Source organism: Thamnophis elegans, chromosome 3 (assembly GCF_009769535.1).
Source record: "Thamnophis elegans isolate rThaEle1 chromosome 3, rThaEle1.pri, whole genome shotgun sequence".
NCBI classification, from domain to species: domain Eukaryota; kingdom Metazoa; phylum Chordata; class Lepidosauria; order Squamata; family Colubridae; genus Thamnophis; species Thamnophis elegans.
The window spans coordinates 57,934,357-57,956,560 of NC_045543.1; the positions used below are offsets into that span (position 1 = coordinate 57,934,357).

Consider the following 22,204-nt stretch of genomic DNA (forward strand, 5'->3'; position numbering starts at 1 on the left):
AGGTCGACCTCCAGGCCCTTCAAACGTGGGGTGCCGCAGGGTTCAGTCCTGTCCCCCCTCCTATTCAACATCTATATGAAGCCGCTGGGTGAGATCATACGACGGCACAGGATAAAGTACCATCAATATGCAGATGATACTCAATTGTATCTATCTGCCCCGTGCCAGCTCAGTGTAGCGGCGGACATGATGTGCCAATGCCTGGAAGCTGTCAGGATCTGGATAGGGATGAACAAATTGGTACTCAATCCCGACAAGACTGAGTGGCTTTGGATGTTGCCCCCAAGGGACAGTTCAGATAGTCCGTCCTTGATCTTGGGGGCTGAAAATTTACACCCCTCAGAGAGGGCTCACAATTTGGGGGTCCTCCTGGATTCACAGCTGACACTTGAACACCATCTGTCGGCTGTGACCAGGGGGGCCTTTGCCCAGGTTCACCTGGTACACCAATTGTGGCCCTACTTGGACAGGGGGGCACTTCAGACGGTCACTCAGGCCCTTGTCACCTCAAGGCTCGATTATTGCAATGCGCTCTACATGGGGCTACCCTTGAAAAGCGTTTGGAGACTACAGCTAGTCCAGAATGCAGCCGCGCGAGCGATATTGGGTGTACCGAGATACACCCATATTACACCTGTCCTCCGCGAGCTGCACTGGCTGCCAATTGGTCTCCAAATGCAATTCAAGGTGTTGGTTATTACCTTTAAAGCCCTACATGGCTTAGGACCAGCCTATCTGCGAGACCGCCTACTGCCATACACCTCCCAATGGCCAATAAGATCCCACAGGGTGGGCCTCCTTCGGATACCGTCAGCTGGTCAGTGTTGGCTGGCGGGCCCCTGGAGGAGAGCCTTCTCTGTGGCTGCTCCGACCCTGTGGAATCAGCTACCTCCAGAGGTCCGGACCTTACCCACTCTCATGGCCTTCAGGAAAGCCGTTAAAACCTGGCTGTTATGCCAGGCCTGGGGCTGTTGACCTTAGTGTTAAGGTCCAGCCCCGATTAGAACGTATGTGTGTTGTGTATTTTAAACTATTTTTTTTATTTATTTTGTTTTTCTTTTTTTCTTCTTTCATTGTAAGCCGCCCGGAGTCCTCCGGGATTGGGCGGCCTATAAATTTAATAAATGAAATGAAATGACCCAGATCGTTGGGGGTAGTATGCTGACCCTCTAAACCAGGGGTGTCAAACTCAATTTCATTGAGGCCTGCATCAGGACTGAATTTGACATCGGGGGTGTGTGTGGCCAGGGTGGCCAGGGCCAGCTCAATGTCACTCGTGTCAGGGACACCTGTGGTGGCCCGAGTGCTCTGCCAGCAAAAATGGACTCCCGAGCTCTATTTTTGGTTGCAATGGCCTCCTGAAACCCTTGCCAGCAAAAATGGAGCTTGGGAGATCTGCCCACGGCCTTCCTGAACTCTTGTTTTCACTGGCACAGGCACCACAGGCTGTTTCCAGGGTGGCCCTGTGGGCCAGATCTAAGCACCCCACGGGTTGGATACAGCCCCTGGGCCTTGAGTTTGACATCCGTGCTCTAAACCATTTAGAGAGGGCTGTAAAGCACTGTGAAGCAGTATATAAGTCTAAGTGCTATTGCTAAAGAAGAGAAGGCTGAAAGAAGATATGGCAGCAATCTTCCAATATGTGAAGAGATGTCACAAGGCAGAGGATTAATTTTCTGTACATGGCATACCAGCAACTGGGCCACGGAAACAAGTGAAACCCCATCCGCGGGATGCAGGCAGCATGCAAAACCAAGCCCCTCCGGTCCACAAAAAATTGTTTCTCCATGGAACTGGTCCCTGGTGTCCAAAAGGTTGAGGGTTAAACCACAGAAATGTCAGGAAACTGAACTACCAAGCATAAGTAAGTGGGTTTTCAGAATTAAGCATGATTCTTGTGAAATGTTGTTGTTGTTGTTAGTTGCAAAGTCATGTCCGACCCATCACGACCCCATGGACAATGTTCTGCCAGGCCTTCCTGTCCTCTACCATCCTCTGGAGTACAATTTAAGCTCAAATGTGAAATGTAGATTGCCATAAATCTAGTTTAGTAGTGAAGTGCTACAAAGATAGTGAGGATTACAGTGAAGTTTTTGTGCTGATAGTTCAAAATGCAAATATCAGAATTCTTCTAAGCAATAGCAATAGCAATAGCAGTAGACTTATATACCGCTTCATAGGCCTTTCAGGCCTCTCTAAGCGGTTTACAGAGAGTCAGCATATTGCCCCCAACAATCTGGGTCCTCATTTTACCCACCTCGGAAGGATGGAAGGCTGAGTCAACCCTGAGCCGGTGAGATTTGAACCGCTGACCTGCTGATCTAGCAGTAGCCTGCAGTGCTGCATTTAACCACTGCGCCACCTTGGCTCATAGCAGCATCTAAGAAAATACATGCAAAACACTTAGATATTAAGACAACTTTTCTGCATGATGATTTGAAAAAGGGGATTTTTATACACCAGCCACCAGGATTTGTAAAGTAAGCAGAAGAAACTCTGTAAATTACAAAAAATCTATATGTGGACTAAAGCAAGCATTCAAAGTATGGTCTGATAAACAAAATCAAGTTTAGTAAAACAAAGGCTTTAAGCATGGAAATACTGATTGATGTTTATATACAAGAATCAAAAATGGAAAATAAATGTACAGTACAATCTTTGTCATGCTGATGATTGAATTGTACAGTATGTTTAGAGCACAAAAGCGATACATAGTTTTGAGACAGTGACAGTAAATAAAGAAGTAAAAGAACTTGGGAATATTAACCTCTGTCTTGGAACTGAAATATAAAGGACAAAGGTGAGGGTTCTTGCTCAGTCAAACCAAATAATAATAGATCTAATAAAGTTTCTAGACCTTGGTGAGGCAAAGCAGTCATGGTCAGCCCTACAAGGTAGGCCAGGTCGAAAAACAGATATCACAAAGATTTCAAGGATTATATTTTATTGTTGTGGGATATAATAATAAAAACTTAAAAGCCTGACTAAGTTTCTCTCTGCCCTGTTTATTACTAAGCAAAATCAAGATAAGGGTTATTTTGAATTTCTTTCTCATAGTTACTTCTATTGCTGGGTTGTGTAATCTCTTGTTAAGCCCTTCCTTCCTTTCCCCATGATGGCTCTTTCATATCTTCTCCAAGGTCAGCTGTGTTTATCTTTACTGTACACCCATGCAAGTTCAGTACCCAAACCAAGATGAAAAATTAAAGTTAAATTGGCAAATAATGAGCAATATACGAGAGTTGGAGAAAATCTGATATATTGCAACTGTGAGAAGCTCTGACCTGGCCAGTGCAATTGAACTGCTAATTAGAAATATTAGAAAGAACAATGTGCCAACACAAGAGGACTAGATAGCAATACATAATGAAACTAGATGCCGCAAAGGAATTATGGATTTTAATTTAAAACTGCCTATGACTAATAATCTAGAATATATGGAATATACAGGTTTGAACTGGATTGCAAATAAATCTGATAGTAAATCAATTGTAGAACAGATATTCTTTAATCCGGGGGTGAGGAGCCATGACCTTTTTATGACTTGTGGACTTCAACTCCCAGAATTCCTGAACTAGCTATGCTGGACCTTGGAGGTCTTCTAGTCCAACCCCCTGCCTAGGCAGGAAACCCTACACTTCAGACAAATGGTTATCCAACATCTTCTTAAAAACTTCCAGTGTTGAAGCATTCACAACTTCTGGAGACAAGTTGTTTCACTGAATTATTGTTCTAACTGTCAGGAAATTAGTTTCCACCCATTGCTTCTTGTTCTACCCTCAGGTGCTTTGGAGAATAGTTTGACTCCCTCTTCTTTGTGGCAACCCCTGAGATATTGGAACACTGCTATCATGTCTCCTCTAGTCCTTCTTTTCATTAAGTTCCTGCAACTCTTCTTCATATGTTTTAGCCTCCAGTCTCCTAATCATCTTTGTTGCTCTTCTCTGCACTCTTTCTAGAGCCTCCACATCTTTTTTACATTGTGGTGACCAAAACTGGATGCAGTATTCTAAGTGTGGCCTTACCAAGGCATTATAAAATGGCATTAACACTTCATGTGATCTTGATTCTATCCCTCTGTTTATGCAGCCTAGAACTGTGTTGGCTTTTTTGGCAGCTGCTGCACACTGCTGGCTCATATTTAAATGGTTGTCCACTAGGATTCCAAGATCCCTCTCACAGTTACTACTATTGAGCACCAGGTACCATATATATTGTACCTGTGCATTTTGTTTTCTTGCCTAATGTAGAACCTTACTTTTTTCACCATTGAATTTCATTTTGTTAGAAAGCGCCCAATGTTCAAATTTGTCAAGATCCTTCTGTATCTTAAGCCTATCTTCTGGAGTGTTGGCTATTCCTGCCAGCTTGGTGTCATCTGCAAATTTGATGAGTTCCCCATTTATCCTCTCATCCTCTGCATACTTCCATCCATGTACATGAAGTTCCATTGAGGACTACACGTTGAGTGCGATTGGTCATCCAGTTACAAATCCATCTGGTGGTGATGCTGTCTAACCCACATTTTTCTACTTTATCTAGTAGTAGGTTATGGTCTACTTTATCAAATTCCTTACTGAAGTTGAAGTAAATTATATCGACAGCATTCCTCTGGTCCACTAATTTTGTCACTTTGTCAAAGAATGCAATAAGATTAGTCTGGCATGATCTGTTTATGACAAACCCATGTTGGCTTTTGGTTATTACATTGTTTACTTCTAGGTGTTCACTAAATGAGCCATAGTTCTCAATCTCTGCTGAGTTTAATTCTTTATCTGGTATGGTGAGAAGCCAAGCATTGTAGCTCTGTCATCTAGAGATGCTGAATACTGCACTCTTGTCAGACTCCAAAAATCTAAACAGACACACTGAATTTACTTTATGCAATTTCCTTTATTGTTCCTCACTTACAGACAGAAGTCTCACCCAACTAAACTACTTGCTTTAATAAAGAAACAAAAACTCTTTAAGAACTCCTAAGGAGGAGCTGCCTTAACGCTCTTCCAACCAAACTATCTAAACTTTGCTGCCTCTGGGTCTTCTGCAGTGCAGCCCCTCCCTCCTGTAAATCCAGACTGCATTCCACCACAACTGTGGAAGAAGCATGCAAGGTACTTGCATGGCTGCACAGACTATTGCTACACTTGAAAATAAAAAGAACCAAACATTAGGATTCATAGTGTGAAGTAATTCATAGCAGTTTAACCCGTTATTGTCAGGTGCTACTTCACTTAATAATCAGGAAAGAAACCACTCAACTCCATTTGTTTGAAATTAAGTGTACTTTTACTAATTACAAACGAATAGTAGCGAAGCAAAGCTGAATCTGGTTAATTAAGCGCGAAAGCAAAGAATATCAGGTATAGTTCAATCCCCTCCCCTTGGCACCCCAGTCCATAGTCCAATTATAATTCGCACAAATGTCAGGTGGGAGATATCTTCAAAAAACATCACCAGGGGGCTTCCGGGGGAGGGGCCTGCCGTCGCCGGTGGCTCAACGGAGCTGCCCTCAGAGTTCTGGTCTGTATATGTAAAAGATCTATAGATATCTCTCCTTTCAGGCAAGAAAGGAGCAGGGAGGAACTCAGTCGTTAGAACCCTCTTTGTAGTTCACAGCTTTTTGTTTTTCGCTGTGAACGGAGAAGAGGTTCAACAAAAGCTGAGTTTTTTTTTTACTCCAGCCAGATCTTCTCAGCTTTTTTTTTTAGCTCAAGGCAGGTTGCCCCCCCCCTCAGGACAAAACTAAGCTATTTAAAATCAATCCGAGCAGCGACCATTCCTGAGAACCCTTTTTTTTATTATTATTCAAAATGCCAGCTTCAATTTTATAAAAAACTCCTTTGTCTAACTGCTTTTCAAAATGGCGATTTTAAGCTTCCGCATTTGATATATGATATATTTAACCAGCCTTGTTTTCTTGAAGACTTCTTTTTACGAACTGCTAAAAGTTTACTGAAAGTATCTTATCCTAAATCAAGGTGAGCAGAGAATTTGTTTGTTTCCTTTTTATAATGGCTCTGAAGTCAAAGCAATCTAAATGTTTTTTTAACAATACATCCCAAGCAATTGCTATAAAGCCGCAGCTCATGCCTTCTACGCCCTCCACTGGAGATTTGTTAATGAAAGAATTTCTTTTTGAAACCCCTAAAGAATTTAGAGAGGAAATGAAGCAACTTATTTCGGACTTATGTGACAAACTTGATGCCAAGATTGCTCAAACAAAGGAGGATATGATCGGGGTTATAACCGTAATGACAGATTATATTGCTGGAATGGAGGATAAACTTGAGATTTTGGAAGAAGCTAATTCTAACCTGACATCTAAAATTGAAATGTTACAACAGGAAGTTGAAAACGCACAAAAACAACTTGTTATAACAAATTATAAGAAGACTGCATTTGCAATAAGAGTTAGGGGATTGCGTGAAAACGAACAGGAGAATTTGAAACAGACCTTTTTTGAAGCTTTTAGTCGTTCGGTGGGAAGTCCGGGACTTAACTTTGATTGGCAGATCCAAAAAATTTACCGCCATAATTCGTGCGTAGCAAAACAGAGACAGCTTCCGAGAGATATAATTATATATTTTGCTACAAGAGAATCCAGAAATGCGATAATACAAGAGTTTTATAATAACAGGCTGCGAATTGATGGACAGGACCTGATTGTTTTCAAAGAAATACCACCTCAAATGTTAAGAGCCAGGAGAGACTATGCTTTTCTAACTAAAGAACTCAGAAATTCTCAAATACAGTATAGATGGGAGGTGCCATTTGGTATTACAGTTATATTTGATGACCAAAAACATCGCCTCAACTCTGTTTGGGAAGCCCGAGATTTTTATTACAAGATCCTGAAGGCGGGACTTCCTGAATCACCCGGACTTGGAGAAAGACAAGGAGAAGTAGAAGAGAAACAACAAAACACACAACTGCAAGGTGGGAGGTATCGCTTTCCCCCTCCGGAAGGGCAGAAGAGCAGAGAACAAGGATTTAGTTATGCTTCCAAAACATCTGCTTAATTTTTAACTTGAATAATACTTTGTGATTTCTGTCTTGTATAAAATGGTATAGCTGCATACTGATGAAGAGACATTAAGGCTGAAAGAAGTGATGTTGAATTCCTCGGAAAATATATTGTATGGGACTTAAAAAAGACTTGATGGATAACTTTGAATTTTTATTTAAATTGTTTATGATTTATTTTCTAGGGTGAGGAGGGCGGAGATCGTGATGTTTTTGGATTGTGGTTTAGGATGAATGGAGTTGGGAAGTGTGGGGTAGATGGGAGGGTAGTGAAGGTTCAATTAGAGTTTATTTTGAGCCAGAAAGTAAGCTGATTTTTGTATAAACTGTTATTTGAATATAATGTTTGGAAGGATATACCCAAAGAGTCCGCAGGAAGGCAGAGCAAATATGAGAGGAGTACGGATGAAAATAAAACATATATATGGAAACGGGTAGAGGCAGGATGAGAGGAGTTGGAAAAGGAAACCGAGAGAAACATTTGAATGTTTAAATTGCTTTATAGAGAAGGAGGTAAAAGGGATAAATTAAAGGTTTAGATATTTAGATAAAGAGACAAGGCCCCTAGCTAGAGAATTTCATTTGATTAACTTACTTGGTTTCAACATAGTTTGAAATCCTGCAAGTAATAAATTAACTGAAATTAGGAATGATGTACATTGTTTAAGTTTTAATAATGATGGGAAGCTGAGCCCAATGTAGAGAGTTTATTGATTTTTCCCATTTTTGTTTTTGTTTTTTTTTATTTCCTTTTTTTTCCCCTTTATCTTTTATCTTTTAATTTCTAATCTATTTGGTTTTAATATACTCCAGACTGTGCTTGATAAAGAGTTATGCCGGGTATGGGACCTGGGAAGTCGGAAGGGGATTAGGGAGGGGGGTTTACGGGGGGGAGGGGGGGAGGGTGGAAATATAGTTTCAATTTTCAGAACAATAAGAACACACTTGTATACTGTTGCTCTTTTTTTTCCTCTTTTCCTTTTATTTTCCTTTTTTTAATTTTTTTTCATTTTAGTGTAAAATATAAATTGAATAGATTAATGAATGGTAGAAATACACCAAAGTGAGGAGTAGAGGGAAAGAAGAGGAAGAAGTAAAGAGGGAGCGAGAGGGGAATGTAAGGAGGGTGAGATGGAGGGAAGGGGAGAAAGGAATGTCTGAGGGGGAAGTGAAGTAGAAGAGGGGAATGCTGGAGGGGAGAAATGAAAGTTGGAGGAGGAGAAGAAAGGGTGTATGGAGGATTGAAGTGCTATGTTGGTTTTCCATGGTGGAAGATGAGTTGTGTTTATTGCTTTTTTTTAAATGCACAGTATATAAGTGATTGTATAAATGAAAATGAAAATGAAATAAAACAGTTTTCAACCGGGGGGAAAAAAAAAAAAACATCACCAGGATGGAATGCCGGACAGTTAACCTTGGCGGGAAACTCCCTTCCTCCACATGTGCAGGCCAGCGTCTAGAATCTTCCTCCAGCACATAATGATTCCCTTCCCAAATACCATGCCCCCTCTCCCCGTTTCAATGGCAGCCGAAGCAGCAGCAAAGCAGAGGCTGACATCCGGCCCTCCTCCAGAAAAGGGCGGTCAGACCTGCAGAAACGAAAAGAACACAAACAAACTGACAGACAACAAGACACGAAAGAGAGAAAGGGGAAGGGAGAAAAAAACAACCAAAAAAAAGGAAAATTAGGAGACTGTCCAAGAATCAGGGCTTGTCAGGATAGGCAGAGTAGAATTTACAGAGCAGACGAGGAGCTCGAACATGGGACTCATCAACCCATTCAGCGTGAGATGGGGAAAATGCTTCCAACTGGACACAGTTCCGCCACCTACGAGAGTCCAAAATCTCACGGATCTCGAAATGCTGCTCTCCCTCTATCAAAAATGTGAGTTGAGGCTTCAGGAGATTAACATGAAAAATAGGGTAAACTCGGTTGAGATGCTTAGGTAACTGGAGACGGACGGAGACAGGGTTGATGATCTTGACAATTGGAAACGGGCCAACATACTTGGGGCCCAACTTCTTCGACTTCTGCGTCGTTTGAAGAAATCTAGTGGATAAATAAATTTGATCACCAACCTTATATTCATGGGGTTTAGTCCTTTTCTTATCAGCCTGTTTCTTATGAGCGCGTGCGCAGCATCTAGAGTTTAGAGAGCCAAAGGCCAGATGTCCCGAAGGCGATCACTCCACTCGGACAGCGAAGATACTTGTGGCTGCTTGCGAGGAATCTCAGGAATGGACACAAAATCCTGGCCGTACACCACATGAAAATGGGTACAGCCAGTGCTGCTATGCACGGAATTGTTGTAAGCCACCTCAGCATGAGGCAACAATTCCACCCAATCATCTTGTTGGTAGTTGATGAAACAACGTAAATATTGCTCCAGCACAGAATTAGTCCTCTCGCAGGCCCCATTAGTTTGAGGGTGGTGGGAGGAGCTTAACCCCTGGGTGAAGCCAATCCGCTTCAGGAACTCTTTCCAGAAGAGGGAGGTGAACTGAACACCCCTGTCCGAAATGATGCGGTCGGGTACCCCATGTAAGCGATATATGTGTGAGATGAAAATCTTAGCGAGAGATTTAGCGGAAGGGATCTTGGAGCATGGGATGAAATGAACTTGCTTGGAGAATAAGTCAGTAACAACCCAGATCACAGTGTTTCCTTGACTTTCCGGAAGTTCAACAATGAAATCCATGGAGATCTCCTTCCACGGGGCTACTGGGCGGGCCACCGCCTGGAGAAATCCCTGGGGCTTACCCGGAGAGCATTTAGCTGCGGCACAAATTGGACAGCTAGCTACATAAGCCTCAATGTCTTTTTTCAGTGATGGCCACCAAAATTGCCTCTTAACAAGGTGCAGGGTCTTAACGAACCCAAAGTGTCCAGCCATCCGGGAGTCATGAGCCCGTTCAGTACAATGGTCCTAATGGACACAGGAATGTATAACTTTGCTCCAATCCAAGCCAATCCATCTTTTATAGTGAATTCATCCATGTGTTGCTGGAACCAGTCATCCTCAGTAAGGTCCTTTTTTAGGTTACGTAGAAAGTCCTCAGTGACTTCCAATTTGGAAGTTGTTTGACTTCTAGTAACAACAGGAGCAGCTAGGCTTTTTGTGGGAATCACAGGCTGGACAACACTGAGCTTTGAACAGTTGTACTGAGGGAGTCTGGACAAAGCATCAGCCATAAAATCTTTTCCTCCCGGAATGTATTTCAAGGTAAAATTGAATCTATTGAAATGCTGAGCCCAGCGCATCTGCTTAGGAGAAAGTTTTCTGGGGGTTCTCAATGCCTCCAAGTTTTTATGGTCAATCTACACCTTGAAAGGGTGCTTGGCGCCCTCTAGAAAATGGTGCCAGGTTGATAAAGCCCAACAAACCACAAAAGCCTCTTTCTCTCAAATAGCCCAACATCTTTCTGTGTCGGTCAGTTTGCGAGAGGTGTAAGCGCATGGTTGTAATTTACCTTGGCTATTTGCTTGAAGAAGTACAGCTCCCACTGCCACATCACTGGCGTCAGCCTGGACCACAAAAGGTGCGTCCATATCAGGGTGCTTGAGGACCAGTTCCTTCGCAAAGAGGCGTTTCAACTTCTCGAAAGCAGCTTGATAGTCCATAGTTCAGTCCAATGGTTTGCTAGATTTAGGCTTAGCCCCTCCCTTCGATTTAAGGAGGTTAGTTATTGGGAGAGCTATCTTAGCGAAGGAGGGAATAAATTGATGATAGAAGTTAGAAAATCCCAAAAATCTCTGTAGCTGCTTATGTGTACGTGGGGCCTCCCACTTGGTGACAGCCCTAACCTTAGCAGGGTCCATTTCTATACCGTTGTGGGAGATCCAATAGCCCAGATAATCAACTTTTTCCTGATGAAATTCGCACTTGGACAACTTGGCGTACAGTTCTGCCACTCAGAGTTTCTTCAGAACCGTGCGAACAAGCTTCACGTGTTCCTCACGTGTTTCCGTGTAAATAAGGATATCGTCTAAATAGACCATTACGCCTTTCTAAAGATGGTCATGTAAAACCTCATTAATTAATTGCATGAAGACAGCTGGTGCCCCCTGGAGGCAAAATGGCATTACTCGAAATTGGAAGCAACCAAGAGGGCAGTTGAAAGCAGTTTTCCATTCGTCTCCCTCTTTAATTCTGACCCTATAGTACACTTCCCTTAGGTCTAATTTAGTGAAAATCCAGCCCTTCCCCAGTTGGGCCAGCATGTCCTTCATCAGTGGTAAGGGATAGAGGTTCTGAGCAGAGATGCAGTTCACATTTTTGAAATTAACACATAATCTGAAGGAGCCATCTTTCTTTTCTCTGAACAATACTGGAGCCACTACCTTGGGTCTTGCTGGTTCAATGAATCCCCTTTCCAAGTTTTTATCAATGAATTTCCTCATTTCCTCCATCTCTCTAGGGGTCATTGAATATATTTGGGGCTTTGGAAGCTTTACTCCAGGTAAAATATCAATGGTGCAGTCTGTGGGTCTGTGGAGGGGGTAATTTATCAGAAGATTTTTCACTAAAAACATCCTTGAGATCCCAATATTCCCTTGGAATTCTTTCCTCCCCCCCAATTTTCTCCTGCCCGCTGGCTGCCAGTGTGGGGGTAGTAGTGTCAGAGTCTGGAGCTTCAACTTTCCCCTCAGGGGGTGTGGCTGTCCGAATCCGCAACCACCCCCCTCTCCAGTTAATGTGTGGGTTCCATCTACGGAGCCAGGAGAGACCTAGAATAAGGGGCCGGTCCATCCCAGGCGCTACAATAAAAGTTATTATTTCTTGGTGGGTATCCATCCACATCTCTATGGGTTCAGTGGAAAAATTAGCAGGACCGCCCCCCGCAATGGAGCCATCTATCTGGCAAAAAGCAATAGGGATTTTTAAAGTTTTTAGTTTCAAGCCCAGCTTCTCAACCATTTCAGGGGTTATCATGCAACAGGAACACCCAGAATCTAATAGAGCCATAAGTTTTTCTTTTTCGCCAGAAGAGGGCACCCTAAGCTCGACGGGAATATGCATGGGGCCAGATCGCGAACTTACCCAGCGATGAGAATCCTCATCATCACTGTCGTCAGAAGAGCTGGGACTTCCGTTTCCCCCGTCCTCCAGCTCAAAGTGTCAAGAAACATCTTCCCCAGCAAAGGGGGCCTCCTTTCTCTTGCCTGGAGGCTTCTCAGGTTTCCTCTCCCTCTGGGGGGGGGGTGGAGCGGAGTGGGTCAGCTTCACTTGGCAATTCACAGCACGATGCCCCTCCTTTCCACAGCGGAAACAAGCGGAGGGCTTGGGCTTGCTTGCAAAACCTCCCCTACCCCCTTTTTCACTCCTTGAGAGGGAGGTTTTTTTTGGGGGGGTGGAGGGGATTTCTCAACTTCTCCCTCATCCATGCAACGAAGCCTGGTTAATTCCAGCTCAATATCTGCAGCACTCTCATACCAAGGCCCCAAACGGCGGGGAATGCGCCTGTTTATGGATTGTTGATAAGCATCTTTATTCAAGCCATCAGCTAATCGATCCAACAAGGCCTCTTCCGACCATCCCCTCATATAGGCCAACAACTCCCAGAATTCCTGCACATATTCAGGCACAGTTTTCTTTCCCTGTCTGAGGGTCGTAAATTTTAATCTGGCTCGACGCTCGGTCAGGGGGTCGTCAAACCTTCTCCTCATTGCTGCCATAAAGTCATCAAAATTCCTCAAGAGAGGGGAGTTACTATTATGTAATCCGACCATCCAGTTGGCGGCTTTCTTCTCCAAAGCCATTAACACTATTCTCACTTTAGATTCATCAGTAACCAAATCAGGCCCATATATTTCCATATAATTCCAGACCTGAATAATAAACAACCCGAGGCCGCTGGGTTCTCCATCATATTTTACGCTTAAGGGTGGGAACTTAGCCATCTGGCGTCGCCTGCCCCCCGCCCTGCTCTTTGAATGTCTCTAGCTGCAGGGGGGGGAGGTCGGTGCTGGGTTTTTTTGCGCACATCCCCCTTCGGCCCCTTCAGTCCCCCTTAAGCTATGCAGCGGGTACCTTTTTTCCAGTTCCTCTGCTGGTTCCCTTTCCACAGCTCTTTCTCGAATCCTCAAGGAGTCTCATGGCTTGCGACATTTTGTAGTCTTCCTCTCCAGAGCCACTCCAGTCAGCAGCTGGGGGTTTTCTTGGCCTCCTTCTCGTGACTCCAGTTTGAAATTCCTCAGGTTCCTCTTTCTGTCCCACACCCCAAGTCCATCTGGGTCGAACAGCAGGTTCGTCCAATCTCAGGTCAGCTAGCATTTCTGTTAAAGATGGTGCTGCCGTTGCACCCATGTCTTCTTCCTGGTCGCTTTCATGTAAAGACATTTTTCTTTTCCTTCTATGAGGGCACCCCCCTTGGAAGTTATTCGCTCCGGGTTGGGTGCGAGGTGAGATTCATCTTATTGTCAGGTGCTACTTCATTTAATAATCAGGAAAGAAACCACTCAACTCCATTTGTTTGAAATTAAGTGTACTTTTACTAATTACAAAAGAATAGTAGCGAAGCAAAGCTGATTCTGGTTAATTAGGCGCGAAAGCAAATAATATCAGGTATAGTTCAATCCCATCCCCTTGGCACCCCAGTCCATAGTCCAATTATAATTCACCCAACTGTCAGGTGGGAGACATCTTCAAAAAACATCAACAGGATGGAATGCTGGACAGTTAACCTTGGCGGGAAACTCCCTTCCTCCACATGCACAATGAGATGGTCAGGCCAGTGTCTAGAATCTTCCTCCAGCACATAATGATTCCCTTCCCAAATACCATGCCCCCCTCCCCGTTTCAATGGCAGCCGAAGCAGCAGCAAAGCAGAGGCTGACAGTTATATTGCACAATGTGATCACAAAGCTAAGGTGAAGAAAAATGTTGGAATGCTTCAGGGGTGGGTTTCAAAAATTGTTCGAACCTACTCTGTGGGCGTGGCCTCCTTTGTGGGAGTGGCTTGCTGCCCATGTGACTGGATGGGAGTGGCTTGCCACCCATGTGACCTGGTGGGAGTGGCCAAGACGATGTTATTACTAGATATTACTAATTACTAGATATTATTAATATTACTAGATCATTATTAATGCATAGATAACTGTGGGACATTACACACCCACCCACACCCACAAACTATGACAGTGCTAGGAAAACACCAAAAAAATAAAAACCCCCCCCCCCCCCAAAAAACCTGCCAATGAAACCAGTTTTTTTTTCCTAAGCCTAAGAACAGGAAAGACAAACTCACTGGAATAAAAACCATCAAGGCAATGTGGAAAATTATAAAGGACAGGCACTCACAGAACCATCAACCACCTCAGAATTACCTAAACAAGGAGGGTGAAACACACTGCCTTGCAACAAACCCATAGAAAAGCAGCCACTTTGAGACACATAAACCTGGTCTAAACACTTAAAAGCAACATATTGCATCACAAATAAAACATTTGCAAAAAGGAATAACATTTCTTGTAATAAACATTCTATAAACAATAAATAAATAAAAATTCCCTAAACTAATTAAAAACTACCACGTTCAGAGAACACCAAAGGACCCCACAGTCCTCTCCCTCCTTATCTTTTTCTTTTTTGTCCTAACTTTCTCCTCCTCCCCCTCAACCCCACTCCCTTCTAGCACTGATGATGTTACCAAACTAGGAGTGCTGGAGAGGAGCTCTCGCAGGGCGAAGAGCTTCCCGCTACAGGCACAATCTATCTGCAGCCGCAAATGACTGCAAGCAGCAGCTTCAGTCACCTGCTCGCAGCTGACAGTTGCGTTTGGGAGCGGAGGTGGTGGCAGCAGAAGTGGGCCCAGACGGGATGTCCCCGCTTGCTGAGTAGAACGAGGTGGCGGGGATGCGTTGTTTCAGGGTGCCCCAAGCGCCGGCTCCTCTGAGTATAGCCCATTCCCCCTCCCAAGAAGACCGTTTTCTTTTTAAAAACGCCTGTGCAGACGATCTTGAAAACCTGCGAGGTTGCTTTGGGAGGAGGAAGACAGGCAGCAGTCCCCCACCCCATCTCTGGTTGCCTGCAGCCTCGGAAGCTTCCGAAACTTCACAGTAAAAGCAATTAAGAACTTCTCTCACTCGTGAGATTTTCTTTACTGTGCAAACGCTTGCTTTAAGGCTGCAGGCACCCAGGGAGGGGGGCAGGGGGAAATGCTGCCCATCTGTCCCCTTCCAAAGAAACCTTGCAGGTTTTCAAGATCACCCGGAGAGGCGTTTTTTAAAAAGAAAATCCTGAAAAGCCACAAGATTTGGAGAGATGGGCAGCTGGTCTTTTTTGGGGGGCAGGGGAATCCCCAGAACCAGGAGCGCAGCCCATTCCCCCTCCCAAGAAGACCGTTTTCTTTTTAAAAACGCCTCTGCAGCCGATCTCCTTCCACGGGGCTACTGGGCGGGCCACCACCTGGAGAAATCCCTGGGGCTTACCCGGAGGGCGTTTAGCTGCGGCACAAATTGGACAGCTAGCTACATAAGCCTCAATGTCTTTTTTCAGTGATGGCCACCAAAATTGCCTCTTAACAAGGTGCAGGGTCTTAACGAACCCAAAGTGTCCAGCCATCCGGGAGTAAGCAACCTTGCAGGTTTTCAAGATCATCCGGAGAGGCGTTTTTTAAAAAGAAAAACCCTGCAGGCACCCAGCGACAGGGGCTAGGAGCTAGGAACTCGGAAGTTAATTACTTCCGGGTTCACTGACAAACCGGTTCGCATGAACCGGTGCGAACTGGGAGGAACCCACCCCTGGAATGCTTTATCTACATTTTTTTTTCTTTCATGATGCAGAATAGACAAAGTATAATCTGGTGTCCTACTTTTCATCTCTGTTTTTCAGGCATTGTGTACATACAAAAGCATTAAGATGCAGTAGCCAAAGACTACTCCCTTTGGGATTAATTACTCACAATATTGTTTGTAGTGATTCTGGAAATCTTTAGATATAGCTAGATGTACAGGTAATGTGAATTTCCCCCTATTCATCTTTCTTTCTTTCTTTCTTTCTTTCTTTCTTTCTTTCTTTCTTTCTTTCTTTCTTTCTTTCTTTCCTCTCTTTGCTTTTGATTAGGAATGTGCAGGATGCAAACTAAATTGAAAATTAGAGACAATAATTTTAAATTTTATAAGCCTTAGCTATTTCATGCAGATTGTATAGTAGTAATAATACAGGTAGTCCTCGAGTTACAATCAATTAAGCCCAACATTTCTGTTATGTGAGAGAGTTGTTAAGTGAGTTTTGCCCCATTTTATGATCTTTTTTGTCACAGTTGTTAAGTGAATCACTGCAGTTGTTAAGTTAGTAACACAATTGTTAAGTGAACCTAGTTTCCCCATTGACTTTGCTTGCTAGAAGGTTGCAAAAGTTGATCACATGAACCCGGGACACTACTATCATCATAAATATGACTCAGTGAACAGGCATCTGAATTTTAATCATTAAATGGATATGCTGCAGTAGTCGTAAGTGTGAAAAATGGTCAAATCATTTTTTAATGCTGTTAAATACTAATACTGTTGTAAATTAAGGACTGCCTGTAGTGTCTAGAGAACTAATTTTAAGAGTGGCGTAGCTGTTTAACCAATGAAGTCATCAAAGTAAATAAACAAAACCCATGCGATGCTGACATCACCAGGTTATGACCCTAACCAGATATGATGATCTTAAACCAACCATGTGCTCTTGGAGTCATAAGTTCACAGCCGCAATCAGATACGTACTGAAGCTAATCCCATTAAGAAAAAGGTGACAATAAAGCCAATCCATGAATAGCTTAAGCCCAAACTGATCCCTAATCCCATGTAGATTCAAATCTAAATAAAATAAAAAATGAACAGAACCCTAGGCTGAGCTGTATTTTGAAACCAAACCCTATTTGTGCATTATAAAATAATTAATAAACAAATGGTGCTTTAATTTCTTAAAACCAGAAGTTTAAATGCAGATAAGGAACACTTTATAAACCTACAGACTGCATTTCCCCCCTTTTCTAAAAGATTTTGTTTCCACAAGAGTTTTGAAAATCTCTCCCTTGCATAAGGACAATTTTTTAACCATACCAGCCCTAACATGGTGCTTAATTTAATTTTGCCCTAATCCATTTATGCTTTGGAAAAAGGTACAATTTTCAAATTTCATCCTGAAAAAGCCTATGCACATGTACTCACATACATTTGCGAATTTAACTGGTAATACAAATAGACACGTAACTGAGTATTTTGAAGCCAGTCCTTAATAAAGTTTTATTCCCTCAGCAAACTAGCAGCATTTAACCAGTAAAGCAAACACTCACAGATACACCCCACCCCAACCTAGCAACAAGCGGTAATGCATATTATCTAGACATATCAGAACTATGATTCTAGGCATGTGCAAAGTAAGTCATGTGACCAACTGACAAGGGGCAGAGTAGGGTGGAAGTGGTATGTTCAGACATGTCTGGGCAGATGAGGCATGGAAATTCATCAGTTAAAGTCCATTTTGCTTTTGCTTTTGAAAAATAAAAGTCCACTGTCTGATGAAGGTATTTCTATTCTACAAAATAGTGTGGGGGAAGTGCAAACTCAATGGCTTCCACTGAGTTTCTTAAACAGCATATGGAAATCAACCCTTCAAAATCCAAACTGAATGTGTTCGTTTCTCTCAAGCATAGCCAGAACATGGCTGCATATAACTCAGTTGTTGCAAAGGCTGGAGTTATTGCATGCATCAGGACACACACGGAGAAACTTATTATAAAATCTCAAGTTAGTTTATATCCGTGATGGCGAACCTGTGGCATGTATGCCCAAGGTAATTTGCAAAGCCATGTCGCCTGGCACGTGCAGCCTTGCCTGTTTGTCTTCCGGGTTTCCGGTGCACATGCACGAACAATGATTAGCTGTTGTTCAAACGCGCACCAGTGCCAAAAACCGTTGTGCACATGTGCACCAGCCAGCTGATTGTCAAGTGCACATGTGCGCCAGAACCCAGAGGTTTGGCTTTTCCAGGGCATGGTACCTTCCCTTGGTGTCGAAAAGGTTCACCATCACTGGCTTATATGAAGTCTATCCTAATTTTATTCAGTCACAAGCCTTACGTTAAGACAGAATGATTCCCAGTATGATCCAATATGAAACAAACTTTGAACCTCTCTTGTTCAGGCCTGACAATGATTGTTTTTGTTTAAGCAATCCTAATAGCAAGTTATTTTTGTGATTATATAACACCCATCAATATTTTTACATTATTATGGATTTCAAGAGCTGTTTTGTTGAATAAGACACAATACATTATATATTATAAGCTAAGTAAATGCCTGTAACAACCTCATCTCTTGGCACAATACAATGAGTTTGTGCTATAGGATAAAATACGATTGTATTTCTGTAGTTCCAGAGAATTTCACCCAACTATGAGATCAAACACATATTTTTTTCTTGATCCCACATCATAAATGCGAAGAGCTTTCAAGATAATGTTCAACCCCATTTCCTATGTGCATTTTATATTACAAGCTGTTGTGTCATCTGTTGATTTTGTTTTGTCATTCTTTCCAAGCAAGCTGAGTTAAAGCTGTCTAGGAGACTCTTTTGTGTAATGGTCTCACAAGATCAAATTCCCACCATTGCTGTCAGCATAAAAGGATGCATTTGTGCATCTTGCTTATTATGTTCAGGAACATTGTGATCATTGAGGTATGGGGAGGACAAAGAACTAAATGCCATTAGGTCAGATGTATTGCAGATCTAATTTGGCATGGCTGCTCTAATTTTAATGGCCCTTTGCCCATTCACATCATAGGTAGAGAGAGACATTTCATACTGTATTTGGCAGTCAAGCTTTTTGGCATGATAAACATACAAAGCATGAGGAGGAAAATAATGCCTCCCAACACAAAGCAGATGCATGCCAGAGATCTGTAGCAAATGGTGTCACTTTTTCTTCACCTTTATCTATTCACTTTGGGAGCATCTATGTTGCCTCCTAAAAGTGATTCCAGAACTAAAGTCCTCCCTTGATTTTGGCTAGAGATATACTGTATTAAATTATTGAAATCAGGTCAATGGATAAAAGCAACTACAGTCTGAAATGTAGTGAAAGTGACATTTTGCCGAAAACGATGATTACCTGACACACAAAGATAGAAATATACCATCTTTTAAAAATGTATGGATTTTATGGATCACAATCTTTAGGCTTTTTTTTAAAGTGATACGATGCCAATACATTCTTCTGTGCATATGTATGTGTATTCAATTATTCTTGTTCAGCTGGAAGAAGAAAATGCTCTCATTTCCTTTTTTCAAAGAGAAAAAACTCAGTTGTCATCAATGAGATGCAGTATGCTTGTACATAGCTTTGTCAGGAGATGGTTGAGGAATATGTGTGAGTGTCCTGCCTTTCATTCCACAAACATCTGTGGTCTGCCATCTGCCTGCCTTCCCACATGTCAGTGAAATTCCAATGTAAGGGAATTCCTCCTTTGTTTTTCCTTCTCCTGGCCAGGAAGTGTAGGCATTGAGGGAGAGTGTAAAGTGATGGGGAGGTGAAAAACAACAACAACAACAACAACAACAACAACAACTATTATTATTATTATTATACAATTGTATCACAGCGGCCAGTTGTTTCGCCGGATTTGGCATTGGTTACTAGTCGGGCCCCACCCAGGGGCCTAGGACGTCGTAACGTATTTTCGTAATATGCGTGCAGATCCAAGCAGTGCGGCTTTTTGCATTTGACTGATGGTGATTTTGTCAATTTTTAACTGTTTTAAATGTAATTCCAGTGCTTTTGGAATAGTACCCAGTGTGCCAATTACCACTGGAATTACCACTGCTGGTTTGTGCCATAGTCGTTGAATTTCGATTTTTAAGTCCTGGTATCTTGCGATTTTTTCATGTTCCTTCTCGGCGACACTGCTATCACCTGGTATTGCGATGTCTATGATTGTGACCTTATTTTTCTCAACCAGTGTGATGTCTGGTGTATTATGCGCCAGTATTTTGTCGGTTTGTATACAGAAATCCCACAAGATCTTGACCATCTGATTTTCGGTGACTTTTTCAGGCTGATGTTCCCACCAGTTTGTTGCTGTTTTAATATTATAATTTTTGCACAAATTCCAATGGATCATTTGTGCTACTGAATTGTGCCGCAATTTATAATCAGTCTGCGCAATTTTTTTACAGCAGCTGAGTATGTGATCAACAGTTTCATCAGCTTCTTTGCAAAGTCTGCATTTGGCATCATCAGAGGATTTTTCGATTTTGGCCTTAATGGCATTTGTGCGGATAGCTTGTTCTTGCGCAGCCAGGATTAGTGACTCTGTTTCTTTCTTTAATGTACCTGTTGTTAACCATAACCAAGTTTGTTCACTGTCCACTTTATCTTTTATTTTTTCCAGAAATTGGCCATGCAGTGCTTTGTTCTGCCAACTCTCCATTCTTGATTTTATCACATCTTTTCTGTATTCTTGTTTCATCTGTTGGGCCTTCAGTAGATTTTTGTTCTTTACTTCGATTAATAGATGTTCTTGACTTTCTTTTAAATAATCAGCCAGTGCATGTTTTTCTTCTTCAACTGTTTGCTTCACTTGTAATAATCCTCTGCCACCTGATTTTCGGGGCAGATATAGTCTATCAGTATCACCACGTGGATGTAAACTGTAGTGCATTGTCATTAGTTTCCTGGTTTTTCGGTCCAAAAGGTCCAAATCAGCTTGTGTCCAGTTAACTATACCAGCTGTGTATCTTATAACTGGTATTGCCCAGGTATTTATGGCCTTGATTGTATTTCCACCATTCAATTTAGATTTTAAAATTTTCCTAACTCTGTTGGTGTACTCTCGCCTGACAATAGTTTTTACTTCTCCATGCTTGATGTTATCCAACTGCAGAATGCCTAAGTATTTGTAGGCTTCATTTTCTTTGCATTTAATTAATTGGCCATTGGGCATTTCAATTCCCTCACATGCAGTGATTTTGCCCCTTTTTATGGATACAGTGGCGCATTTTTCCATGCCAAACTGCATTGAAATATCGGTGCTGAATACTCCGACTGTGTTTGTCAATGATTGGATTTCTATTTCTGACTTTCCATAGAGTTTCAAATCATCCATATATAGTAAATGTGAAATTTTTTCAGCTTCTTTGGCTGTTTGGTAGCCTAATTTCATTTTTTTAAAGATTACTGATAGTGGGATCATTGCGATGATGAAGAGAAGAGGTGAAAGTGAATCACCCTGGAAAATTCCTCGCTTGATATTAACCATTCCGTAGATCTCATTCCCTACTGCCAACTCAGTTCTCCATTGTTTCATCGCCTTTTCAGTAAAGGATGTAATATTTTTGCTAATGCCAGTTGTTTCTAAGCATTTTATGATCCAACTATGTGGCAGTGAGTCAAATGCTTTTTTGTAATCAATCCAGACCATATTCAAGTTCGTTTTTCTGTTCTTACAATTTTCTAATATCATTTTATCAATTAGAAGCTGATCTTTTGTGCCACTGCTCCTTCTTTTGTTGCCTTTTTGCTCTACTGGCAAGATGTTATTTGTTTCCAAATAATCCACAATGTTATCTGCAATAATGCCTGTGAGTAATTTGAAGATTGTTGGCAAGCATGTTATTGGTCTGTAGTTTTCAGGTGTTGTTCCTTTAGTTGCATCTTTCTGAATCAAGTATGTTTTTCCAGTTGTCAACCATTCATCAATTTGGCCCTTTTGTAAAATTTCATTCAGTTGCCTGGCCAATATTGCATGTAAACTGGTCAGATATTTGAGCCAGAAACCATGTAATTGGTCCTTTCCAGGTGATGTCCAATTCTTTACCTTTTTAACTCGATTTTTGACCATCTCAGTTGTTATTTCTAATACTTGCATTTGTTTGTTGCCAATGCTTTTCTCAAAGTCATGTATCCACTTTGCTTCCTTGTTGTAGTCCTTTGCATTTTCCCACAAATCTTTCCAGAATTCAACTGTGGCCTGTTTTTCTGGTTTTTCACTTTTGGTGTCACCATTTACATTAAGACTTTGATAAAAACGCCGTTGGTCTGATCGAAATTTCTGATTTTGTTTATATTGGATGATTCGTGCCTCATATCTTTCAATTTTTCTAGCTGTTGCTGTTATCTGCTGTTTTACAATCTCTACAGCTTCATTAATGTTTCTTGTATCCAATCTATATCTCCTGATTAGCCGATTT

The 22,204-nt window shown here is 42.1% G+C and overlaps 1 protein-coding gene across 1 annotated transcript in view; it reads left to right on the forward strand.

Annotated features, from left to right (window-relative positions):
• LOC116506166 (paralemmin-2-like) overlaps positions 1-22,204 on the forward strand; it is a 149,013-nt gene that overhangs the window by 13,595 nt on the left and 113,214 nt on the right. The window lies entirely within an intron of this gene.